Raw genomic sequence first — 19,005 nt, 5'->3', positions numbered from 1 at the left:
ATTTGACCTGTCATATAATCAAATATGTGTTTTAAAAATAAGTTCCACTATAACAGAATTCAATTCTATAAATGGTTAGAGTACACTAAGCATTCTTTATGAAAAAAAAAGCCCAGAGAAAACTTACATCTTAAACATAGCATTCACAATTCGTTTACACATAACTGTTTGCAATGTAGTAATCTTATAGCAATAACATAATATTGTATATAAAGATAACATCTAAAAAATTTTGTATTTCAAAGGCCATATTTCCCCCTTGATAACATTTACTAAATATTTTGACACATTTTAATATCAAAATATCTTTTTCTTAAATTTCTTTAAGAAACTACAGTGATACTTAACATGTTTTATTCACATGATAGTAGGCTGAAGTTTTCAGTTTTTGATTCTCTTTTACTTTTAAATGAACAGCTCTTCATTTGTTATGAAATCAAGGGAGAATTTTCCAATTTGTTGAGATTAAAGGGGAAGCAAACTTGATTTTCAAATTGTCTTGACTAGCAATTCAATTGTAGAAACACGTTTTAAGAATCCCTAAACAATTTTACAGTCATTAAAGAGTAAGCAATGAGGAAATTAATAATAAAATACAATACAATACAAAGGCAGCTTCTTGTTATAGTCCTATATAAAAAAGAAATTCACTATCCTGTTAATACAGTTTTATTTTATCAAAAAATTTGAGTAAAGGAACTTAACTTTGGAAATAGAAATAGCTAAGCACTCTACTTAATACCACCAGATCTACAAACTTACTATCCTGTCAGAGCTGTTTTGATTACAAAATTATTGCAATTCTACTCATTAGATCTGGTAAACTGAAATTTAAGGGACTCTCAATCTCTAAGCAAAACTAAACATTACCTAAGAAAGCAAAGACTACAAAGAATGAACCATGTCATTTTAATTATCTTCAATATTTACAAGTTAAGTTTGCCAAGCTAAAGGTCAGTAAAATATATTTGCATCCTACATTAGTATGTCACACAAACTTAGAGGTTAGTAAAATGCATTTGAATCCTCATGAATCCGAATGAGCAAACATGTAAAGCCTACCACATGGTGTCAGGTACACAGTGAGTGCTCAAAGGTTGATTTTAAATAACTGAAAGGATTCTCTCAGAAAGCATTTTTAAAAATAGTTAAAATTCTTGCAAAAGTGTAATTAATCTTTTCATAAAAATTTTTGAGATGCATCCAGATGCCTTCTAATGGTCTCTAAGAGGTCATATAGCTTCTATAAATATCTCTTCCAATCAACTACTAAAGCTTCATATGGAAACAAGATTTACAAGGGTAAAACATGTGTTATAAAATAATTGAAGAACCAAACAGCATGCTACTTTCATGTTTGAGGTAAAAAAATGTTTATTTTTGGAATGTTTACATAATTTGAAACCAATTATTTATGATTAAAACCACCCCTTTCAATTCTTTTATTTTAAAAGAGTTTATGCCCTTATGCCACAAGTAATGCTTCTGTATAGTAAATTTTGCCTCACATGCTTAACCCTTTATTTTCAAAGAAATCTTTCTGATTTTTTCCAATTATATTCTTTCTGGGTCTTTCTGCTATAAATTCTTTGGTACACACTTGAACATGAAACCAACTTCTGCAATGCATTATAAATATCTCCTATTTACACAAACTAAATACTCATTGAAAACCAAAATGCTGTATTATGTCATGACCACATCTTCACTATCAGAAGTCCTAAGATGACCTACTATTTGTTTCCCCTTAGGAATAAAACTGTATTCTTTAGCTTGCATCAAAAAATAGACCACAACCAAGACAAGTGTCCTCTGTTGCTGTATTTCTTCAGTCCATTATCTCCTTCATTAATCACATTCTATCAATACCTGACACTGGGTGAGCAGTCTTATTTCCAGATTGTGTGTTACCCTTTCACATTACTAACAGGGTCTTGATCTAGTCCTATTTAAAGATCTACGATTCCTACTATGAATGTCAAATTGAAGAATTTTTTTTAACTTGGAGCTTTTTCCATGAAAACTTGATTATGTAAAATATACTGCAAAAAAGTATAAACTATAAAACATCCCTAAAAGTAAGAAGAGATTGGATAATTGAATGATAAGCTTAGACTCCGAGATGGTACAAAGAACAGCATATACGGAGTCTAAAAGCAAAATATATCTTTCAGAGGAGAGGGTATAGCTCAGTGGTAGAGTGTGTGCCTAGTATGCACAAGGTTCTGGGTTCAATCCCCAGTACCTCCATTAAAATAAATAAGTAAATAAATAAACCTAATTACCTCCCCCCACTGAAAACATACTATAAAAATGTATCTTTCATGTAGTTTGTTAATCTGATTTCCTAGGACAATTTTGAATTTACTAAAATATAGTTACTAAGTGAAATGAGGTGTTTTATTTAAGCTTAACCACTGTGTTGTTTCACAATTCATAGATTAGATTGGTAAGTATTGCCAGGGCAATATTTTGGGACCTGCATTTCCCAAATGAATACCAATGGGTATAGAACTTTCACCATCCTCTCACCAGACCAGGCCTTAAAATGTTAGCTTCAGGACCTTTGCACTTTCTACTCTTTCCCTAAAACATTCTTACTCAATATTTAGGCTGCATGTCCACTCATTTTATTCAGGCTCAAGTGCCACATAATCAGAAAAGCATTCCGTGACCACCTAATTGAAAGAACATCCCAAAGACATTTGAATTTGTTTTCACTGCCTTATTTTTCCTCATAGAACTTGTATGACTTATAATTTATTTCTTTACTTATCATCTATCTCCCTCAACTATAATGCAAGTATAATTTTATATTGCTCAATATTACATTTCTCTGCCTAGAACTAAACCTAGTACATGTGATCAATGAATTAATTTAACTAATAAAAAAGAAAACTTGAAGTGAGTAGATTTTCTTTAGGTACCTATGACCCTTAAATTTACACAACAGTAAATTGATTGCAAATCCTTGCATATGGGTTACCTTGCCTCTGAATGTCTAGCTGCTCTCAGTCAGTCATAACTGAGCACAGTTAATCCTATAAAAGGCCATGCCTCATGATCCTTTCTTTCAGTCTTGCTGAGATAACAGGCAATATAATACTCTGGTCCCTATCTCTGTTACTGATGGAACTGCTATTTGTCCTCCCGATCCAGAATTCCTTGAGTACCACTGGCTGTTGAGATGACATCCTATTCCCTCTTCCTTTTACCACAAGCTTAAGGCTGCATTCTGATTAAATTACTGAAACTTTCAAGCCCTCAACCCCATATTCTGTTCCATAGGTATAAGGAGGTAGAAGATGACAGTATTAAACTACATTTGATTGACAAGACTTAGGCAGATCATATTCAAACTGCAGAAAATCAAAGATTAAGAAAAAAATCTTGATATAAATCAGATTGGAAAAAAAAACACCTTGCCTATAGACCAGCAAAGATAAGAGTTATATCTCATTTCTCCTTAGAAGTCATGCAAACAAGAAGAGAGTGAAGTGAAATATTTGAAGTGTTGAAAGAAAAAAATTCACCAATCTAGAATTCTGTATTCTGTGAAATTATCCTTCAAGAGTAAAAGAAAGTAGACTCACAGACAAACATAAATTGAGGGAATTTGCTGCCAGTAGACCTTTTGTAAAAAAAGTTAAATACTTTACTCAGAAAGAAAGAAAATTATATGGGTCAGAAATTCAGTCTACATATAGAAAGGATGAGCATGAGAGAAGGAATAAATGAAGGTAAAATAAAAAACCTTAATATTTCTTATTCTTAATTTATCGAATAGATAAAAGTTTGTTGAAAATAATAACAATGTATCCAATGATTATAGCTTATATATAAGTAAAATGAATGACAGCAATGATATAAGGGACAGGAGGGAGGAATTAGAAATATTTTATCATTATGAGGTAGCTGTCCTACCTAGAAAGTAGCATAATGTTATTTGAAAGTAGACGAGTTTGTTTTAAGAGTATGTTCTATTACACTAGAGAAATCACTAAAAGATGTTTAAAAAGTATAATTTATATTCTAAGGAAGGAGAGAAAATGAAATTATGTTAAATGCTCAATTTAAACCAGAGACGGCAGAAGGGTGGAAGACAAAAACAGGAACAAATAACAAAGAATGACAAACCAACAACAGTAACAAATATGTCAGATATTAATCCAACTATGTCAATAATTACTGTAAATGTCAGTGGTCTAAAATATACCAGGTAAAAGAGACAGTCACAGTGGATCGAGAACAAGATCCAACTATATGTTGTCTATAAGAAATTTAGTTTAAATATAAAGACATATGTAGTTTAAAAATAAGTGAATAGAGAAAGATATACCATGTAAACACTAATCAGAAGAAAGCTGGAATAGCTATATTAATTTCAGGCAGAACAGACTCCAGAGCAAGGAGAATTATTAGTGATAAATAGGGCCATTACATGATGATAAAAGGATCAACTGTCCAAGAAGACAAAACAATCCTTAACTGTATGCACCTCACCCTAACATCAGAGCACCAAAATGTATGGGGCAAAAACTCACAGAACTGCAAGAAGAAATAAATGAATCCACTATTATAGTTACAGACCTCAACACTCCTTTATGAGAAATGGACAGATCCAACAGCAGAAAAGCAGTTGAACTCAACAGCACCATCTATAAACTGGATATAACTGATATCTATAAACTACAAAAACAGCAGAATACACATTCTTCTCAAGCTCACATGGAACATTCACCAAGACAGACCACATATGAGGCCATAAATTACACCTTAACAAATTTAAAAGAAGAGAAATCATACAGTATCAGCTTTCAGATCATAATGGGTTTAAAGCAGAAATCAATAACAGAAAGACAACTGGAAAATTCCAAAATACTTAGAGATTAAACAACATACTTCCAAATAACACAACTAGCAAAGAAGAACTCTCCAGAGAAATATAAAAATGCTTTAAACTAAATGAGAATGAAAATACAACTTAACAAGATATGGAGGATGCAATGACTGCAGCATTCAGAGAAAAATTTAGAGCACTGAATGCATATATTTTAAAAAGAAAGAATCTAAAATCAGCAACATAAAGTTCCACATTATGAAACTAGAAAAACAGCAAATAAAACGAAAGTAAGCAGAACACACACACACAAAATTATAAGTGAATGTGAAATCAATCAAACTGAAAGATGAAATCATAGAGAAAAATCAACAAGATCAAAAGTTGATTTTTTGAAAAGGTCAATAAAATCAATAAGACTCTAACCAGATGAACTAAGGAAAAAGAGACAAGACACAAATTACAAATATGAGAAATGAAAGACAGGACTTCACTACAAATCTCATGGACATTAAAAGTTTAATAAAAGGATAATAAAGGAATATTATAAAAACAAACTCTATGCCTGTAAATTTGATAGCTTGTATGATATAGACCAATTCTTTAAAAAACACAATCTATATATCTTTTACAAAAAGAAACAGACAATCTGAATAGACTTATATCTATTAAAGAAATTGATCAAGAATTAATAAACTTTCAAAACAGAAGGCACAAGGCTGAGATGGGTTCACTGGTGAATTCTCCTAAACATTTAAGTAAGAAATTATAGCAATACTCTAGTATTCCTCTCAAAGAATAGAAGCAGAGTAAATAATTTCCTATAATACACAATCAGACCAAAACATTACAAAAAATAATAAAGTACAGACTAAATTTCATAATCATAGACACAAATATCCTTAATAAAATATGAGCATATCAAATCCAAAAATATTTTAAAATAATTTTACACCAAGAACAACTAAGATTTATTCCAGGTATGCAAAGCTGGTTCAACTTTCAAAAATAAATTCATGTAAAGTGGAGAGGGAGATCAAGATGGCAGAGTAATAGGACATGGAACTTACCTCCCTCCATGAGCACACCTACATGTGGAACAATTCTCACATAAAACTAACTGGAAACTAGCAGATGGGATCCTGTACAACGAGGCTATAAGAACAACATACATGTAATTGAGTAGGTTGAGAAGAAAACAGATTGGGTTGGGACCTGTACCTCTGGGAGGGGACTCAGAGCAAAAAGGAGATTGCATAGGTGGACACTCGCCTTGAGGAGTGAGTGGGTCAAGCCTCAGACTAGGCGTCCCAGTCCTGAAGTCCTATGCATGGGAGACAAACCCCATTGGCTGCTTAGAGGATCAGTGAGACAAACAGAAAGGCTGAAGAAGCTGGACTCCATTCATGATAAGGGTGTAGGTGCTGGCTTGGCCCCAGGCTGGGCAGAGAGAGGTCTGCCTCAGAGGCTACTATCTCATCATGCTCCCTAGTGAGAGCCAAGTGAACACCCTGGCCCCAGTCACTCTATGCCACAAACAAAATGAAAAAAAAAAGTAAGCAAACTATGAGATATTTGGGATAAAATTAAATATGCCAACATTCACATTATATAGATTCCAGAAGGAGAAAAGAGAAGGCTATGGAAGATGTATTAGGAAAATTATAGCTGAAAACTTCTCTAACCTAAAAATGGAAAAAGATATCCAGGTATAGGAAGCACAATGGTTCCCAAACAAGATGAATGAAAATAGACCCACAGGGAGACACATCCTAATTAAAATGGCAAAAGTTAAGTATAAAAAGATAATTCTGAAGGCAGCAAGAGAAATACAGAGAGTCATATCAAGGGAATACCCATAAGGCTATCAGCTGATTTCTCTGCTGAAAATTTGCAGATTAGAAGGGAATGACATAATTTAATCAAAGTGTTAAAAGGGACCAACCAGCAACCTAGGATACTCTACCCAGCAAGATTATCGTTTAGAATCAAAGGAGAGAAAAAGAATTTCTCAGACAAGCAAAATCTAAAAGAATTCAGCAACACTAAACCTACGCTAAAAGAAATGTTGAAGAGTCTTCTCTAAATGAAAAAAAAAAGACTAAAAATCTATAGGAAAGGGTAAATCTCACTAGGAAAGGCAGATAAGGATTGAAGATTACTTAATAAGCCATTATGTAGATTAAAAGACATAAAATTGTAAAAGCCACTATAACTACAATAAACAGTGAAATGATAAGCATGAAGATGTAAACTGTGATATCAAAAACTCAAAATAGGGAGGAGAGGAGTAAAATAGGTAGATCTTTTAGAATGTGTTTTAACTTAAGTGACTGTTTAAATCAAGGAGATATAATTATGGGTCAACATACATGAAACCCATGGTAACTACAAAGCAAAAACCTATAGTAGATACATAAACACTAAAATGAAAGAAATCCAAGCATACTACTGAAGAAAATCATTAAACCACAAACAAACAAAAACAAAAAGAGAAAGATGTGAACAGAGGACTACAAAAACAACTGAAAAACAAGTGATAAAATGGCAAAAAAAGACATACTTATCAAGAATTACTTTAACTGTCAATGGACTAAATGCTCTGTTCAAAAGACATAGAGTGGCGGATTGGATTTTTTAAAAAGACCTTTCAATATGCTGCTTACAAGAGACTCACTTCAAAGCTTAAGACACACACAGACTGAAAGTTAGAGGATAGAAAAATGTATTTCATGAAAATGGAAATGACAAGAAAGTGAGTGTAGCAATACTCATCAGAAAGCAAATCAAAACAGAGGCTATAACAAAGACAAAGAAGGGCATTATATAACTATAAGATGATCAATACAAGAAAAGAATATTATACTCATTAATATATATGCACCCAATACAGGAGCATCTAAACATATAAAGAAAAATACTAACTAACAGACATAAAGGGAGAAATTAATAATGAAATAATAATAATAATAATAATAATAATAATAATAATAATAATAATAAAAATATAAAGGACTTTAACACCCTCACTGATATCAATAGACAGATCATCATAACAGAAAAACAAAAAGCCAACAGTGGTCTTAAATGACACAATAGACCACTTGAACTTAATAGATATCAGTCTACAGGACACTACACCCCAAAACAGCAGAATACGCATTCTTTTGAAGTGAACATGCAATGATCTCCAGAATAGACCACATAGTAGGTCACAAAACAAACCTCAAAAAATTTAAGAGGATAGAAATCATACCATTTTTTTTCCAACCACAACAGTATGAAACTAGAAACCAACTATAAGAAAAATGGGAAAAAGAACAAACATGTGGAGATTAAGCAACAGGCTACTATAAAACCAAGGAATCAATGAAGAAATCAAAGTGGATATCAGAAAATACTTCAAGAAAAATGAAAATGGAAACACAACTTTACAAAATCTATGGGATGCAGGAAAAGCAGTTCTACACGGGAAGTTTATACAGATACTGGTTTTCCTTAAATAATAAGAAAAAAGTCTCAAATAAACAACCTAACATACCACTGAAAAGTGGGAATTCTGTAATTCAAAGGACTGCTCTTATTTCAGAATACACTGTGAACTAATAAAGTTTGATTAATTAATGAACTATAGATCTCCCACAGGACAAGACACACATATTGAGATATTCTGCAATATATTTACTAGTATATCAAATTCAGTTAAAATCAGTCAGTCCTCTTAAAAAGTATCATGGAATAAAGATATTCATAAATGCAGAATGCCACAAATTGAGTAGGAACAGATTTCACTTCTTTGGATCACTAATCCCTTGTTTAAACACAATCATTACCCACTTAATGCTATTTTGCACATTCAGAATGTCATTTATTTGTAAAAGGAATAGCTGAACTGCTTTAAGAATTAATGTACAATATCATCCTGCCATTTCTAGCCAGTTTTCTGTAAGTAGAGTGTACAAACTGTCATTTTACTAATACAAACTAATTTCTGTACACTGCTACAGACCTTTAAAATCAATACATTCAACCTTCCATCTAAATCTGTGACTGTATTTCCCTTTTAGGGTTAATCCAAAATAGCCCTTATTTGGAGATGCCAAACAAAAAAAGAAGTTGGAAAATTTTTCTCAAGTCACACTTCATACGTTTCTGAGAACTTCACATTGAATACATCATAATATTTCTTAGCCACGTTTGCTCTGATCCAAATCAAATTTAAGTTTTAATATTTTATTATTTAATTTAAGTCTCTATTAATGTACAAACAAAATTTAACAGTTCAAATGGATATAAGTTTGGAAATAAACTTTCAACTCAATCTATTGATTTTCAATATATGCCACTGACCATTTCTGCAGGAACCTTGTGTCTAATCAAAATTTGAAAACCTTGATTCTGAAAGCCCTTGATGGACAAGGAAAGTAATTGCCACAACAGAGGCTAGAATCAAGAAGTTAAATGTTTTCCAAAGATGTGTACCAATCAGCAGATTATGAGTCACAACTGATTTACCTCCGTGATACCCCTTTAATTTATCCCTCACTGACAAATGATATTTTCTTCACCAAATTCCATTTAAATAAAATTTAAGAAAATAAAAACAGTGACAAGAGGAAGGGATTTCCATGGATACACATGACAGAGACAAAATGGAACCTAGTCACACATAATGTAGATTAGGAATTTCTGCAACTGCACTTTAATCTTGTCAGATAGAAAAAATGAGTTTGCATAATAAAATGTTTCTATACTTTTACTTGAATCACAGATTTACATCAGTATATCACGACAGATAAAGGAACCATCAAGATAAATGATTTTTTTTAATCTGGAAAAGATTGAGAAAATATTATATAGTAGTCTATCAGTATGTTATAAGTGAAGAAATTAGCTTAAGTTTTGAAAAGGCACAGTTTTAAAAGTAGGCATAACGTATGCATGTATATAAGGATGACAAAATTGTAAAGTTGCTTTCATGTACATAATAATCAAATTCCGCATGTTAAAAGGTACATCTTTTTTATTCCTCTCACACAGGTAAGATATTCTCAAAAATACCAAATGAATTAAGAATTGCACCCTGAAAATAACAGTCTCAATTAATTAATGCTATCCTGTGTGTCATGTCACTTGATGCAGATCACCTTCCATGAGCACCTCATCATTCACACCCTTGTTCTCACAAAGATTTGACCCAAGAACATATGTGACATTTTTCTGCATTGCTGGGACCTTCTTTGTTAAATTTTTCTTTAGTCCTTCTTAGTGCAGTAAATACCTGATAATCTGCCACCACTGAGAAATTAAATGAAGGGTTAACTTCCTAGCCTAATTTTACAGAACAGTTTAATTATCTAGCTACATAATTCCAAAATAACAACCTAAAAAGTGAAATTAAACTATGCATCTGTTACCACAATTGCAGCCTAAATGGTTCCTTCAGCCAAACCATCTATCTTAACTACCAGTAACGTAAGAAAGGAGGTTTCGTCTCCTTTTATTTTCTCTACCCAGGTTCTAGTGAAAGTTTTATAGCCTAGCACACAACCTGGTATACAAAAGGTGAATGAAAAAAGAAGAAAAGGAGTATCATAAGAAGTCCCTAAATTACTGGTAATTACCTGTTCTTTTTCTTACCAGTGAACATTATTTTAGTTATTTTAGTTACATACCCTAAGACTTACCCTGGGTAAATGTAAATCATACAGCAAATTTATCACGGAAATCATAATACTGTATTTGAGCTTTATATATTTAACCATGTGGACCTAATTAGGCAAGGTTTTTCTAGATACCAAGACAGGAAATGATAACCAATAATCTCATGAATAAGGGCTGAAGTAATTTCTTCCCCCAATGTTATATATATATTTAGCAGTTACATATGCTCTTCCTATGTACCAGGCATTGTCCTAAGTACTTTACAATAATAACTCATTTAATTCTCAAAATAGCCTTATTATTATCATCATCCCTGGTTTACAGGTTCAGAAGCCAAAAGAAAGACAGTTTAAACAACTTGTCCAGGATCACAGAGCTAGCAAATGATGAATCTAGGGTTAGAATCTCCACAGTTTGGTTCCTGAATCCATGTGTCCAACCACCTCACTATGCTTTTTCTAACTATGATTTTACCAATTGTCTCCAATTACCCAGTGACAGAATTGTATCCCGTAGTCTTACGGTTTCCCTTTCGAAACATGATTCAAAATCCACAAGCATAACTTTTAATAGGGTACAACACTCATTTGGCCATGCAAGTGCAAAATCCCGTCAATCTAAAACTAAAACTCCAATGAAAGTAATTTAATAGATTAGGTTCTCTAGAGATATTTATAGTAATAAACCCACAGGCTGAGAAAAACAGACCTGCCTTATACCAAATTTCATTTGATAAATGAGATGTATCATTTTGAATCTCCAGTGTATACTGTTAAGTGTAAGTCACACACAATAACTATAATGTATGCTAAACAAGATACTTGCCTCAATTGTTCTAAGTGAAATAAGGCAGAGAAAGAGAAATACTGGGTGATCTTATTTATGTGTGAAATCTAAAAATACCAAGCTCGTAGAAACAGAGTAGAATGGTGGTTGCCAGCAGCAGAGGTGTTAGAGAAATGGGAAAATGTTGGTCAAAGGGTATACACATTTAGCTATAAGATTAATAAGTTCCATGGATATAATGTAGAGCATGGTGATTATAGTTAGCAATACTGTATTGTTTGAAAAACACTATGAGGGTAAAAGCTTTAATATTCTCACCAGAACAACAACAATGTAGTAATTAAGTGAGGTGAAGGATGTATTAACTAACCTTATTGTGGTCAACATTTCCCAATTCTTGCAAGTATCATTTCATCACAATGTACACCTTAAACTTCAAAGTGTTATTGGTCAATTATATCTCAATAAAGCTTGAAATATATATATATATATATATATATATCTTTGCCTGGGACATTTGGAAAGCCTGACTGCTCTTCCAAGCCTCAGATGAATGGTATTCCTTCTCAGTCTTATATTTCTGAGTCTTCCTATCTTTCTCAATGTGCATTGCAGGCTATAGAGGGAATTACAGAAGAGCTTTTACTAACGATGGGAAACCCTCCTTTGTCAGAGAGGATTACTGTCACTCAGTACTAGGGGAAGCAGAACCGTGAGCTGATTTGGTGGCATTTATTTAATATTTTACTCTAATTTGTTTAAAACTGCAGCAGTACAAACTATCATAGGAAGATGTAAATACTCCCTGAATTCTTTTTTGTATCTACAAACAAACCAGATGGAAAATGAATACCCAGTTTGTTTCCTGTCCCTCAAACTTTCCCAAGATTCCAATAGTCCAAGTTATTTAACATTTTCAGATAACTTTAGGGATTTTGTGGACTTCTCTGATGAAGCATGTTTCAGTGCTAGCCAACAGTGCATCCTGGGCATGCTTTTCAATCCAAATAAAACTAGTAGATAGATTTCTTGTTTTGTTAAAATGAGTTTTCTATGGACCTTGAAACTTCCTTTTTATTATGGACCTGACAATCCAAAAAGAAAAAAATAACGTTTTTCACTAAGACCATAACAACCGAAACTATATAGAGAAAATTCTTTGTTAATCCAAAACTTTTTGTCCAACTATCATCTTAGAAGATTTATCACAAATAGAATGACCAATGGTACCTTTACAAGTTCAACTTTATGAGTTGTTTGAAGAAGAATGTAAAGTCAAATGGATGACTAGTGCAAAATTCAAAACAGACACTGTCTTCTTGTGATACAAATTATACAACTAATCTTGAGTGAACAATCTAATCATTCAGAACCTTTAATTTTATTTATTTATTTTTATTAAGTTTATTCATTTATTTATTTTTAGAGAAGTTCTGGGGCTTGAACCCAGGAACTCATACATGCTAAGCAATGCACTCTACCACTTGAGCTATACCCTCACCCCCAGAACCTTAAATTTTAAGAGACTATACAAATGACTGCTGGTATTATTCCCATTACACTATTATTGTGCTGTTTTTATTATTATTGTCATGAATCTGTGTTGATGTAATGGTATCATAACACTGGAGCTGAGTCACTCTGTATATGATATTCAGACCCGTGCATTTAAATAATTCTGTTTCTGTCAACAACTTGTGCCAATCATCACATTCACATTCCCCGTCTGATCTTTCATGTTCTCAGTTGGTTACAAGTCTTCAAAAGCTCATATTATTCTTCCCTATAATCACTAACTATGTATTATGAAAATTTCTGTGGCAATTAAGTCGATTTGAGTACAACTTTCTAAATGAGACACCATTTGTTTCGTTTTTTTCTTCTTCGCCTCTTCTCTTCAATTCATGTTAAAAAATTATTCTGAGCATTACATAACCCATTACTTCATCCTTAAATAATTCAATAAAACCAATTTGGCTAAATAATAATGACCACAGCTTTCCCAAGCACACAAAATTTACGTAAGGGTGGCTACACACTTTTAACTCATAAAAACCGTCATGAGAGGAATATAATTTTGCTTTCTTCAGCTCCTGATCTCTCCTTGGAGGAAGTATGAACCCATTAAAAAAAATCACTATATATGACTGCTAATGTCTAGATTATCTACTCTCAAATCCAAAAGAGCAGAGGAAATTTACTCAATGAAATCAATAGATAAAATTTAAACAACTTCAAGGCAGCACACAATAGGGTTTAGTCACTCACAACGAAGTTAATTCTTATACAGAATGGGACATGCACAGTGGCTGCAACTTTGAATAGGACTGCAAGCTAAAGCTTCTAGGTAGCAAAACTCAGACCATATTTTATAAGACTTCAATATCACATAAAGGGACTCTTAGCATGTCTCTTATCACTATTGGATGGAACACAGGGATAGCTTTAGAGTTACACGGATACATGGTGTATTTTATGTGAGAATGGGGCTGAAAGTTCAGGAGTGGTGAAGAAAGAATGCTTTTTGTGGTCGCTGGCCTTCCGTGCTTCCTTGTTAGAGAAGGAGAATCAGGAAAAGATTATCTGGCAATCAAATGTGACTGGTACATTGATAGGCGTTTTCAGTTGGCTCTAGGAAATGAGCTTATGGATTAGACATTCATGCTCAGTTATCTTTTACAAAGTCCGACCCGAACTACCTACCACCCACTGAATAACTGCCAGATTTAGATACAATTGAAATAAAACAGTTCAGAAAAGCACTGTCAAATAGAAAGGAATACAAAGTAAGTTACAAAGGTAGTTTTACATTTTTAAGTAGCCACAGTTTAAGGACAAAGAAATCAGTGAAATTAATTTTAATAATATTTTAATTAACCCTGTATATCCAAAATATTATAATTCCTACATATATTCAATATTAAAATTATTAATAAGATATTTTACATTCTTTTATTCATACTAAGACTTCAAAACTCAGTGTATACTTCACATTTACACCACATCTCAATTTGGACTAACCTACTTCAATTGTCCAAAAGCCACATAGGGCTAATAACTGACTACCCAGTAAATGTGACACTGTAGGGGGAGGGTATAGCTCAGTGGTAGAGCACAAGCTTAGCATGCATGAGGTCCTGGGTTCAATCCTCAGTACCTCCATTAAAATAAACAAATAAATACCTGATTACCTCCACTCCCAAAAAATTTTAAAAAATAACTAAATGGGACAGCACAGGCTTAGCACCTCACAATACAAAACTATCATAAAACTATCAAGTGCATTAGACACTATGCAAAATCTAATGGAAACTATAAAGAAGTTCAAGAACACCAGATAAGTTAACATATATTTCCTCAGCCCTTGCCACAATATGGACCTAATTACCCCTCCAAAATATTTTTTAAATAACTGAAAATGACATTGTTAACATATCCTTTCACTCTAGGCCACAATTTGATGGTTTTCTAGTTCCAACACTTGGATATTTTCAATTGGCTGCAGGAATTACATTTGCAGAATTAAAGTAGCTCATAATTCATAATATCATCAACAATAATTCATCATTCCGCTCAAGCTGACCAACAATCAAATAGGCATTAGCAATGGTAGCTTCTGTAAAAGTAAAACAAAAAAAAACAAGCAAAACAGCACTTTAACAACTGAAGTCAGTAACATTATGAAAATACACAACTATAAATTATACATTTAATCATCTGTACTTATGTTCATCCTTTTCTTTGAATTTTTGTACTGACATTTCTTGCAGAGACTCTGTATGATGTCAATTTTAGTAGCTATTTTGTAATCTTAAATTTTGTACTTTTATATGGGATTTTATATAGTATGTCTACATTAGATTTAAGTTACAGTCTTATAAATTTGTAAATTGTATAATATGGAACCTAACAGTTCTATTTCATCTCTCTTGCTAAATTTTTAGTGTATTCTGAATTTAACAATCTCACTGTTGTTAGTATAAATTTCATTGCAGTTCTGAAATAAACACATGTCTTCTAACTTTTAAATAATGTACAAACTTTCATTTAGGTAAATTGAGATTTGAAAAACCCTCCAAGTCTTTTCACCACTCAACCTAAAAAGCTTTCAAGGTCAGTTTCTAAAATTAAAGGAATAATTATACTACCCCAATCTTTTGCTTTCTAAAATAAACCTCCAACCATTATTTTTTCTGGAAGTAGAACAAGGAAACTTAAGTCCAAACAAACACGTAAAAATTTACCTTATGTTATCAACTAAGTCATTTGATTCAGATTTCTCTATCATTCGTTGTTTTTATTTCCATTTCCTGAACCAAGTTAGTCAATATTTAATGGTATTTGCTTCTTACAGATTATATATTCAAACCATTTCATTTATATTTGAAAGATTTACCATCATTTCTTGACAAACATGGTTATGAGACTTCTTTTTATAAACAAATTGTTCTTAGGGATGTAGAATCAGCTGTAGTTTCAGCAGAGAAAAAACTAAAGTTTAGAGCTTTTCCAAGTCTCAAGCCACACATAGTCTAAGCCTGTGGTAATGCTTCAGAGAGCCTGCAGAGCAACTGCTGTACCTAACATTTGTGGTCCCAGAATGGACTTCTTTTTTCTGCAGACAATCCATCATATACTGCAATGAAATTTATTTTATAGAAACAAATCACCAATAAGAAAGAATAGCAAAAAATTTGCCCTGGAGTGGTAGAACTAATCCTCAACAATTTTCTATTGATCAGAACCTCAAATCCTAAATTTATCAAAGATTTTGTCCAATTTCTAGTGTTATTTCTGAAAAAAAATATAAAACCCTCAGCTTTGTCTCAAACATAAGACAATAGTTTGTGAACCAATTAAGAGGTATGATCCATGTTCACTGTACAACCAACCCCAGACTTCAATCTACAGCACAGCCTGTCTTTAAAGATAAAGGGCAGACTCGTTAAGGTAAGAGTAAATTGCTCTTGTAAGTTATTAAATGTAACAAAGAGTTTCTATCATCTGGATTGAATTCTTTTGAATGATGTAAGTGGAATCATCAGGCAAAAGAAATAACAAAAGAAAACAGACAAAAAGGGATGTACTCTAAATATTTCAATGCTGCTTCTGCATTTTGGCTGATAGGCACTCTAAATGAAATTTGTAAAAAAAACGCAAATACATCAGGTCTTCTAGAGGATCTAAATGGGATTTAACTTATTCTCATGAAATGTTTTTCTAGTTTCTTATTTGCATATTTATGCTTATTTTTCATTTGTTTTATGTTTTATAAATAAAGGTGAAAGGAAATATTCAAAATGCATAAATACCTTGAAGAAATCCTGTACCTTGTCTCTTTAGATTGAAGAATAAGGCTTAGACAGAATGCTAGTTCTACAAGCCAGCATTCTGGTAAGTATAATGAATTGAAATATTTTAACCCTGCTGACAAGAAATTATCCTCTCTCTGTTTGAAAGAGAAAGCTGGAGTAAACAGGGAAATAAAGACACAATTTATTTTAATTCTGCAAATAAGCACCTAGAAAAGGAGAGGGTGGTTTATAACTATAAATTTAGCAAAGTTGTTCAGAGTTAAGAATACATTACACTACAAAGTTATCTAATGAATCTGTTACAAAAAGCTTTTCTTTAGTAATTACAGCTTAAAAGAAACTCATTCTGATGATTAAAAAAAAGTTTTATAGTTACACTAAAGACGAGATAGCCAGATCAACTCTCAGACTGGTGTGACTTGCTCTTAAGTAGAGAGAGAAAGCAAGTCAGAATTTAAGGAAAGAACCATAGCTACAAAACAAAGGAGAAAGAGGGCACACATGGAGTGGGGGAAAACAGCTAGGTGCACATGTACACATGTACACACACACACACACACACACACACTCACTCACTCACTCACACACACAGTACCATCAACTTTAATACTATAATAAGAATGCTATTGCCTAGCTAACTGGTTGCACATATCAAGTCCATATAGGGAAGAGGAAAGAATAGCTCCATGCTCCTCATTCAATTCCATGGCTAAAATATTTGCTATTTTAAAATCACAACATTATTACATAATTATCCCAATATATCAGTCTCCTAAGCATGCAGTTTCCATATTACGAGCATTCCTTGGTACCAATTTATTTTTTGATCCTACACCATTCCACCATGTGCTAGTCCCAACTAGTATCATATCCAACTTGTTCTTTTACCCTTCAGTACCACTAAGCATAGTTATTTGCCACTGTCAGGAAAGCTGTCAAACTAGCCCATTATCTGGGTCATACTATACCTTAAACCTTACCTAACCGTAGTTTATCGCTTCACTTAATAATTGGGGCTTCATAGTTCTTCACCAGGACTCTTTTAGACTAAATAAAGCTGTTCTTTTAATCATACACCCCTAAATATAACTTAGGGTGAGTATGGAAAAGTCCTTTCCTCTCTTTCAAACTGCAGAAGAAAATTTCTTCCTAGGATCACAAAAACTGCCAAACTTTTTCATGACTATTCCTACTAATAACCCCTAATTATCCTTCCCCTTCTTGAAACTTTCCAGAATGATCAAAAAAGGAGAGATCATTTTCCTGTATCGAAATGCAATCAACATATGAAACTCCCAAAATTAATTGTACCTCTTTCTAGTCCCAAAAAGCCTGTATATATCTTCACAGCTAAAATACATTATGCTCTGTCATGTACATTATGTAAATATTTTACCTATTTGCATATATCTTCGATATTTTCATCCTGTCATATATTCTTTAGATGTTGATGTATATCAGATTTGCCTCCGATTTTAACATCCTTCAGGAAGACATCACTCTATTTAGATCATCTGGACAACTCCTCCCTCACATGCAATAATGGCAAATACCTGTTTACCGGATGGTATTTGATATGATATAAAGATGATGAACCTAATATTTATTTTTTCCATCATACACCATTCTTAAAAGTAGGAAGCTATTTCTGAAGGCTGCATGAACTCTTTGAGGTCAGGAGGGCAACATAATAAATAAGGACTCAAGTGTAATAATGGTTGGCTGATGATTTGAAAAAGTTACCTGCAATTTAGCATCTGACTCATTGTGAATACAGACTGTTTAGTTAGAACATTAAGTTAGGGGAAAGCAAAGGCTGTGATCCCTGTGTGGACCAACAATTACAGACTGTCTCCAAAGTTGGCTTTCTGCAAAGGCACAACACTGGAAAAAAAAAAAAAAAGGAGGGGTAGGTAGATGAGATAACACAGACAGAACTAAAACAAAACAAAATAATTTTTAAAAAACATCAAAAGCACCTCTCAAAAGGGTGATTTTCAAGTATGAAGGACAATTACAGGCTAACTTTCCCCTATAAATATCACAAAAGTTCCCAAATACGGCAATGCTATTCTCACTGTCAACTTCCTCTAGAAGAGGAAGGAAAACTATAGCCAAAGAAGGTAAATAATGGAATCAGAATATAAAACAAAGGACAAATTAGTCTTTCAAAACTATCCTGTCAGTTGATTCTGGGAAATGATAAAGATCAAATAAAAACTTGGATCTGTAACTTTTTTCCCCGTAGAATATTTACCTGACTCATTTCACCATGCATACTATATATGTCACTTCTGTTCTGCACTGAGTTAAGAAAAAGTCTCTTAATTGTAAGAATGTCATATCCTGAAACACTAACAAACAATGAACTATATTTACACAGTGAGAGTTTTTTTCTTC

The 19,005-nt window shown here is 32.7% G+C and overlaps 1 protein-coding gene and 1 non-coding gene across 2 annotated transcripts in view; one reads left to right on the top strand and one right to left on the bottom strand.

The window, feature by feature from the left end:
- Window positions 1-19,005, bottom strand: part of LOC102540055 (dachshund homolog 2) — a 393,218-nt gene that overhangs the window by 344,316 nt on the left and 29,897 nt on the right. The gene's annotated exons all lie outside the window — the stretch shown is intronic.
- TRNAT-AGU (transfer RNA threonine (anticodon AGU)) lies at window positions 2,176-2,250 on the top strand. The gene has a single exon. It is a non-coding gene; the product is annotated as a tRNA-Thr (tRNA).

Source organism: Vicugna pacos, chromosome X, assembly GCF_048564905.1.
Source record: "Vicugna pacos chromosome X, VicPac4, whole genome shotgun sequence".
NCBI lineage: Eukaryota > Metazoa > Chordata > Mammalia > Artiodactyla > Camelidae > Vicugna > Vicugna pacos.
The sequence above is the reverse complement of the archived record's forward strand: the minus strand, read 5'-3'. Positions and strand labels throughout refer to the sequence as shown.